The sequence below is a fragment of the Tachypleus tridentatus genome, chromosome 2, assembly GCF_004210375.1.
Source record: "Tachypleus tridentatus isolate NWPU-2018 chromosome 2, ASM421037v1, whole genome shotgun sequence".
NCBI lineage: Eukaryota > Metazoa > Arthropoda > Merostomata > Xiphosura > Limulidae > Tachypleus > Tachypleus tridentatus.
In genome coordinates, this window is record NC_134826.1 from 20461341 (window position 1) to 20470846 (window position 9506).

The following is a 9506-nucleotide window of genomic DNA, read 5'->3' on the forward strand; positions in this document are numbered from 1 at the left end:
AACTTATCGATATACAGAACTCTACCATAAGGCAAAACTACATTGGCTTTTAAACTTATCGATATACAGAACTCTACCATAAAGCAAAACTACATTGGCTTTTAAACTTATTTTTTATCCGCTAATCATAGTTTGAAAATAACAGAGGACGGAAACTGAGTTAGTTTCTGAAGTTATATATAAACAAATGACATATGTTAATTATTTTTATGTATGCTTCAGGCAGGACAACAAAATCGCAAACTTGGTTCTAAAGTTGTTGCTTTTACGACAACATCACATTTTCATGCTTTAAACTGGCCATTTCATAATCTTTAAGAGATGGTGTGGACGACATTTCGAAAATTTCTTATAGATTGCACAAGCCTGGAGAGTTAATGCGCATGACGTTTCAGAAACTTTTTATGAATTACGCAAGCACAAAGTATTGGTGTGGACCATGTTTCGGAATTTCCTTATAACTTAAATAAGCCTAAAGAGTTCTTGTGGACAGCGTTTCGAAAACTCCATAAGAATTACATAAATTTAAAGTGTTGGTGTGGACCATGTTTCGGAATTTCCTTATAACTTAAATAAGCCTAAAAGAGTTCTTGTGGACAACGTTTCGAAAACTCCATAAGAATTACATAAGCGCCCCGCGCTAGTACAGCGAGTAAGTCTACGGATTTACAACCCTACAATCAGGGTTCGATTCCTCTCGGTGGGATTAGCAGATAGACTGAAGTGGCTTTGCTATATGAAAACACACCCACACAATTACATAAGCCTAAAAATTTGATGTGGATGATGGTTTAGAGTTGTTATATTAAAAGAAGAAAATATTAACCACTTCTTTGTAATTTGTAAAATATTCAGATATAAAAGATATCTATGTGTGTGTTTTAACTGCAGCTTAACACAAAGATTTATGTGTTTACTTACTTCTAACACTAAAATCTGTGTTCGATATATTCCCTCTATTGAAAAAACACGGATAACGCTAAAAAAACACGCTAAAATGCAAAATTATACCTTAAAATAATACCATTAATTAAACTCTGTTTGCTTAGACCGAGCCATCAAGTATAACCCTTACCATTCTCTTTTGTTTAGTGCTGTAAATCATTCAGATTAATAAACAAGTTTAAAAAAACTGAGTTCGGGAAATTTATAGAAAAACATGTTTTGGTTTGCTTTCGCTAAGATATCTGATTTAAAAAAAAAAAAATGTGCCTTAATCTGATTCCCACAACTTCACAGGTACGTCATCATTCAAATCCGCAAATGGCATAGCATTATTGTTTTCAAATCCGCAAATAGCATAGCATCGTTTGTTTTCTGTTTTTGTTATATATATATATATGTATTCTTCTCGTCGATTTGTGAGATGTGGAGCAAAAAAATGAACGTACGTGGGAACGTAGCTTTCTTTTTGATGTAGAAACGACTGAAAATCTAATCTTCTTTCCTCGATATTTCGTTTTTCTGGCTGGTAAAGGAGAAGGTTTCGAATCCTTATACGTTGTTACTGAGCTAGAAGATCATTTCTGCCACGATCCCCATACACTGGTCTAACACCACTATCCTCATACACCGGTCTGCCTTTTCGCGTCTTCGGTTGAAGCTTTACATGAAGAAATATCGAACGATGCACTGAAGTATTCTTGGCAATTCCAAAAAAGAATTAGCATTACCATTTACACGTGAGCTCTAATGGATTCTGTTTCTCTTGCTTGGTTGCATAAAAGGGATTTTAAACGCTGACGAAGCAGACGAGAGAAGAGACGGACCAAAATAACATGTTTAGAATAAAATGTCAAGGTGAGAGTCTTTAATACCCTTTCTATTAAAGGGAAGAATATGAAATAGATGTTGGAAATAGTAAAGGAACGTATGTGAACCAGACGTTGGAAAAAAACTGTCTGTTGATCTTCGCTACAATAATTCAATTTTTGAAGGGAGGACGTACTTATAGTGAAAAGTGCATTTTATTTTACCATGTACTACAATGTACCCCCTCCCAATGACATAACTGTATGTCTTTGGGCTTATATAACTAGAAATTGAGCTTCGACCTCCGTGGTAGGTAGAGAGAGAGACAGCCCTTTTTGTGGTTTTGTGCTTAAACCGAAAGAAGAAACTAAAATATATAACAGATTTGATATCAAAATATATTTAAATATTGTTTTATCCAATTTACTCAAAACGGGATACGTTACGTTTTGGTTTTGCTTAGTTTTGCTTTCCAGGAACACTCACTAACTCAAGATGGGTTCTACCCATGAGAATCAAAAATATATATTATTATGGTAATCTGCTTTTTAGCCTTCATTTTATTATTACATACAGAAAAGGTCTGTTAGACTGTATGTACAAACTAAAGGGTGAGTGCCATACTGCAGAGTCTGAAAGTCCAAAGTTCGATTCGCTTTGCACCCGTAGTTTTAATTGTGGGAACGCTTTATGTGATGGTCAATCCCCTTAGTTAGTTAGGTTCAGTGTAGGCGATGCCTGTTGCTGATTGATTGTACTTCCTCTATGCAGCAACTTTAAGTAGGAAGTAAGTATTCCTGAACCTTTGTGGTCTATTATCTTATTACTTAGCCCCATGTGCCCATAGTCCAGTAGATGATGGACAGGTTTGAAAGATTAAATAAGAAGACGTAAACTGATAATCATTGAAAACAAATCAGTTACAAAGGCACTAAAATAATTGGTTTCTGATTGGTTTAATTTCTACTGGTAAAAATATTCTAATTTAGTTCAACCGTCAGTAATGGTCATGTGTACAATAACTAAGTTTATTTTTAACATATAATTTGCATATATACTAATATAGGTCTATATGAGCAAACAGACAAAACAATAGTCAGATCAGTGTTACAGAGACACTTGAAACATTAGATTACTGAAAACAAATTGAAAACTAATGAATTTTTAAACTGTTGAAACACACATTAAGCACATGTACACCATATAGTAAAGATAATTCTGTTCCAAATTTTGAACCAGAGAGAGAGACAGTAACAGTTAGCAGCATCTACTGCTACAAGGTCGGGGGTTCGAATCCCCGTCACACCAAACATGCTCGCCCTCTCAGCCGTGGGGGCGTTATAATGTGATGGTCAATCCCACTATTCGTTGATAAAAGAGTAGCCCAAGAGTTGGCGGTGGGTGGTGATGACTAGCTGCTTTTCCTCTAAATTAGGGACGGTTAGCGCAGATAGCCCTCGTGTGGCTTTGCGTGACATTTAAAACAAATCAAACCATTGCTACAACGGACATGATTGAACTGACTGTCACTTAAATCACACGTCCACAACCGAAATTGCATGGCATGTCGAACTGTAGATCTTTTGAACCATAGAGTGGCCCAATACGATAAGACTTGTAAGCGATATATATATATATATATATATATATATCTTAGAAAGAATATAAGGATATATATATGTATAAATATGTAAATTGGTTAACCAAATGATATAAACGATAACACTTTCGTTAATCTAATCGTGTATCTTCTAATTAAATTACAAGAGGTGCTTTGATAATACTTAGATTCACTACACCTAGACTACTAGACTTCTAATGACTAATTTAAGTTGTCATCAAGACAGCTAGCTTAATAAACCACGCCGTCCTTTTCGTCTCTATAGTTAGTTGCATCGCTAAACTTAAGTGTATAGTAACATTTGTCGACTTTTGGTGTCAATTTTCGCGAAAGCTGAATACGCACAGTTATTATTAAGTTCTGCAGTGAAAACACCATCGTGTTCGGGTTGTACAAATCGATGTATAGTATCAGAACTTAGCTTGTACATTGTTTTGAAACGCTCGTATATCACTTTCTATTGCTAGAAGTCTCATAATAAAGCCTATTTAAGCGCTTATTTTTAGAGGTTGCATCACACAAGAAAGCTTGAATTAACATGTTAGCAATCTAGTATCAGTCGCAGTAAGTAGTTGTTGTCTTCAGGAGCCTAGGAGAAGGGTGTACGCCATTTGTTACCAGTAACAAGAGGAAAAAATATATTGTATGGCAAACCCTTGAAATGAATAAAGTAAATGTTTTAGAACCTCCCCAGTGAGTTCTCAAGATACCAAAAATGATTCATGGCGACCAGAGTATACGATAAGACAGTAACAGGGGACGGAGAAGAACAATTGGGATGACTTGTAAACATAAGAAAAAAATGAATGGATAAGGGGATCTGGAATCCCTCTCGAACATACTCTAAAATATTCAAAATTTCGTGGGGATCAGATGTCAGGAAGTTGGGACGTGTTTGCAGTAGACAAACGGACACAAACCTGTATATAGCACAGATGTCACGTTATATGGCACCATTTTCATTGGGTTAAACCGTAATTCCCTGCGAAAGAAGCAATGGTACGTTTTCCACAGTTTTCGAAAATGTTGAAGACATTCACTTACCAAGAAAAATGTTCACCCGTCTGATTAAATGGAACACACATTAACAGTTGGTTTTGCTACGTTTGACGCCTAGTAAACCTCTTGAAGTATCTTCCTTCTTTGTAAATGATGTACGTTCTTTGTTGAACTTATTGACTCATACACCGAAACATACACTGCTTCAAAACGCGTCTTGATTTCCCGCATCATCAAGCTCACAACCAAAGTACACCAATAACTAGAATAAACGTTTTATGAAACCTGGTGCCAGAACGTTGAACTAATTACTTCATGAAACCTCATACCAGTAACTGAGATAAACGTTTCATGAAATTTGGTGTCAGAAAGTTGAACTAGCTGCTTCATAAAACTGCATACCAGTAACTGAGATAAACGTTTTATGAAACCTGGTGCCAAATATTTGAACTAATTGCTTCATGAAACTGCATACCAGTAACTTAGATAAACGTTTTATGAAACCTGGTGCCAGATATTTGAACTAATGGCTTCATGAAACTGCATACCAGTAACTTAGATAAACGTTTTATGAAACCTGGTGCCAGAAGATTGAAGTAGAATTTAGATGGGCAGTAAAAGCTTTAAAATTGATTGAACCATAAAAAAGTATTTGCTTGCTTTTGATTAACTATTGATTGTTATCCCTCTAGACTTCGTTTGATTAACTACTGAGTGTTATCTCTTTAGACTTCGTTTGATTAACTATTGACTGTTATCTCTCTAGACTTCGTTTGATTAGCTATTGACTGTTATCCCTCTAGACTTCGTTTGATTAACTATTGACTGTTAGCTGTCTAGCCTTCGTTTAATTAACTATTGACTGTTATCCCTCTAGACTTCGTTTGATTAACTATTGACTGTTATTTCTCTAGACTTCGTTTGATTAACTATTGACTGTTATCTCTCTAGACTTCGTTTGATTAACTATTAACTGTTATCCCTCCAGATTTCGTTTGATTAACTATTGCTGTTATCCATTTAGACTTCGTTTGATTAACTATTGACTGTTATCCTTCTAGACTTCGTTTGATTAACTATTGGCTGTTATCTCTCTAGACTTCGTTTGATTAACTATTGACTGTTATCTCTTTAGACTTCGTTTGATTAACTATTGACTGTTATCCCTCTAGACTTTATTTGATTAACTATTGACTGTTATCTCTTTAGACTTCGTTTGATTAACTATTGACTGTTATCTCTCTAGACTTCATTTGATTAACTATTGACTGTTATCTCTCTAGACTTCGTTTGATTAACTATTAACTGTTATCCCTCCAGATTTCGTTTGATTAACTATTGACTGTTATCTCTCTAGACTTCGTTTGATTAACTATTGACTGTTATCCATCTAGACTTCGTTTGATTAACTATTGACTGTTATCCTTCTAGACGTCGTTTGATTAACTATTGACTGTTATCTCTCTAGACTTCGTTTGATTAACTATTGACTGTTATCTCTCTAGACTTCGTTTGATTAACTATTGACTGTTATCTCTCTAGACTTCGTTTGATTAACTATTAACTGTTATCCCTCCAGATTTCGTTTGATTAACTATTGACTGTTATCCATCTAGACTTCGTTTGATTAACTATTGACTGTTATCTCTCTAGACTTCGTTTGATTAACTATTGACTGTTATCTCTCTAGACTTCATTTGATTAACTATTGACTGTTATCTCTTTAGACTTCGTTTGATTAACTATTAACTGTTATCCCTCCAGATTTCGTTTGATTAACTATTGCTGTTATCCATTTAGACTTCGTTTGATTAACTATTGACTGTTATCCTTCTAGACTTCGTTTGATTAACTATTGGCTGTTATCTCTCTAGACTTCGTTTGATTAACTATTGACTGTTATCTCTCTAGACTTCGTTTGATTAACTATTAACTGTTATCTCTCTAGACTTCGTTTGATTAACTATTAACTGTTATCCATCTAGACTTCGTTTGATTAACTATTGACTGTTATCCTTCTAGACGTCGTTTGATTAACTATTGACTGTTATCTCTCTAGACTTCGTTTGATTAACTATTGACTGTTATCTCTCTAGACTTCGTTTGATTAACTATTGACTGTTATCTCTCTAGACTTCATTTGATTAACTATTGACTGTTATCTCTCTAGACTTCGTTTGATTAACTATTAACTGTTATCCCTCCAGATTTCGTTTGATTAACTATTGACTGTTATCCATCTAGACTTCGTTTGATTAACTATTGACTGTTATCCATCTAGACTTCGTTTGATTAACTATTGACTGTTATCCTTCTAGACGTCGTTTGATTAACTATTGACTGTTATCTCTCTAGACTTCGTTTGATTAACTATTGACTGTTATCTCTCTAGACTTCATTTGATTAACTATTGACTGTTATCTCTTTAGACTTCGTTTGATTAACTATTGACTGTTATCTCTTTAGACTTCGTTTGATTAACTATTGACTGTTATCTCTCTAGACTTCATTTGATTAACTATTGACTGTTATCCTTCTAGACTTTATTATCCCTCTAGACTTCATTTGATTATCTGTTGACTGTGATTCTTTTCAAACCTATTTTGATTAAACATTTGTCGTAATGCTCGTGGTTTTCGCTGTTTGTTGTCACCGACTATGCATATTTTAGCTCTTTTGAAATTATATATTCACTAATCGCGTGAAACTGAAAATGTCTGTGGAACATAAATAACTTAATTTATAATTTGTTAAACTTTTGTTATCATTTTGTGACGTAGACAACGCTTATCGTTCACTTAACCTACTTATCTAATAATACGATTTTTGAAACTCTTAAGGTTCTATTTGTAATCTTATCAAAATTAAAACGATAATCGCAAACTTATGTTGCCAAGGAAATTATGGATATGCACTTAAACACTTAAGTAAATGTATGAACTTTGAGTGTCACTTCTCTTAAAACTATTATTCGAATTCGAAATATTAATAAAGAAGTTTCTAAGTTATAATTAGATATAATTGAAATCATTAGTTATACATACTGAAAATGAGCTTCAAAGTTTCTTTATGTGCGACTAATCTTTCCTTTGTTTCAATTTTCAAACTACACTGGCGATTTTTTTCATTCTAATTCAGTGAACAAAAGGCCAGGTTTCCATTAAAAGAGGTATTATGTAAGAGTATATTTAATAGAAACAAAAAGGGATTATTTGAATCTGTTTTACTTGAATTACCTTCGATTCCATGAAGTTATAAAAAGACAAATAATTTAGAACAGAGGAAGACAAAACTGTCCGTCTTTTTAATGGAAAGCTGATTCTAAAAGGCTTAACGGAATGTTTTAGCAGCATCCTCTTGTGGCGGAACTTTCTCTGTTAAAATAAAAAAAGTATTCAAAGACTGAATAAAATATTTCAAGTTAAGAAAAATCTTCTAAGATTCTTAAAAGTGTTTAAGGTCACTGTTGAAATAACACACGATGATTATGTAATTAAAAACTTTCCATAACAAAAATAATAATTTTTTGTGTGTGCGTGATTGTGCTTGATCGGGTTTTTGATGGCATATAGCAGAAATATGAAGTGAATGCCTTATAATTATAGCTCATGCTATCTGCGTTAGCAGTGTAAGACTAGAAGGAAGGCAGCTAGTCATCACCTCCCAACGCCAAATATTGGGCTACTATTTTATCAACGAATAGTGGGATTGATCATCACTTATAACGCCTGCACGGCTAAAAGGGCAAGCATATTTGGTATGACGGGGATTCGAAACCACGATCCTCAGAATGCGAGTCGATCGCCTTAACAACCTGGCCATGCTGGGCCATGGCTTTCACATCGCAACCCACAATTCGCGGGTTCGAATTCTGTTATTGAATATGTTCTCCCTTTTCAACAGTGTTACCATGAATTTCTTATTTTTTTTGTCAATAAAGACTGGCCCAAGGCTTGGAAATATGTGGTTTTAACTAACTGCTTTCCCTCTAACTTGTCACTTCAAAAATTGAGTCTGCCAGTGCAAGCAACACTCGAGTAGCTTCGTACGAAATTCGACAAACAGATGTATTGTCGGCAAGAGTTGAGAACGAGAATAAGAATCGTTGTTACCTGGGTAATTCAAACGTTTCCAAGCAACCCTGTTAACATCCTTTTTAAACAGGAAATGAGACACAAAAGAGTAAATAAGTACTTGGACTAAAGATCGTCTTTCTGAATCATATACCACAGTAAAGATGCCTGCACTAATGCGTTTCCAGATTAAAAATTAAGTTATGCTTTTGATACATTATGATCACGTGACTATATTAAAAAAAACAAAGTTACAAGTAAGTTGTTGTAAACACGAACTTAATTAACTCTTACAAGAAGGAAATGTTGTACTTCAGTTGAATAACGTTTCGTATCGGGATTCTCTGTTATTTTCAACTAAAGAATGTCGTTTGTTCCCCCAAATCTCTTTCCATTACATCTTTTTATTTAAAAATAAAGTTTTAGTTGGTGTCAAATTAGGATTTTTCAAAACTTTGTCCGGAAACACAAAGAACAGTTAAGAAACACTTTCTTATAACCAGATTTCAAATTTAATTTTTTCCATGAGATTTCCTTTTCAGTCTCCAGTTTTTTGCAAAATTTATTGTCGTTTACTTTCCACGTTATGAGGTTGTTTTCAAGAACTCTTTCCAACTATTAACTTCTGTTTGCTTTATTTCCTTCTGCTTTCACAGTTTCAAGAAATATCAGATTGTACGATTCTTGTAAGCACGTGCACACGTTTAAAGTTGTTTTATTCTTATTTTCAGGTAGCAATCTGTTACAAGTTCTCTTAACTGTACGTTTTAGGGTCAACACAACAGCTTCTTACGTAAATCTTTTAGATACGTATATATTTTCTGGATGAACCTGTGGCTGTGGCCAGAAATAAAAATAACGTGTTAAATAGTTGTTACACTGGTTGCTGTTGTTACACTGGTTGCTGTTGTATACACTGGTTGTTGTTGTTACACTGGTTGCTGTTGTATACACTGGTTGTTGTTGTTACACTGGTTGCTGTTGTTACACTGGTTGCTGTTGTATACACTGGTTGCTGTTGTTACACTGGTTGCTGTTGTATACACTGGTTGTTGCTGTTA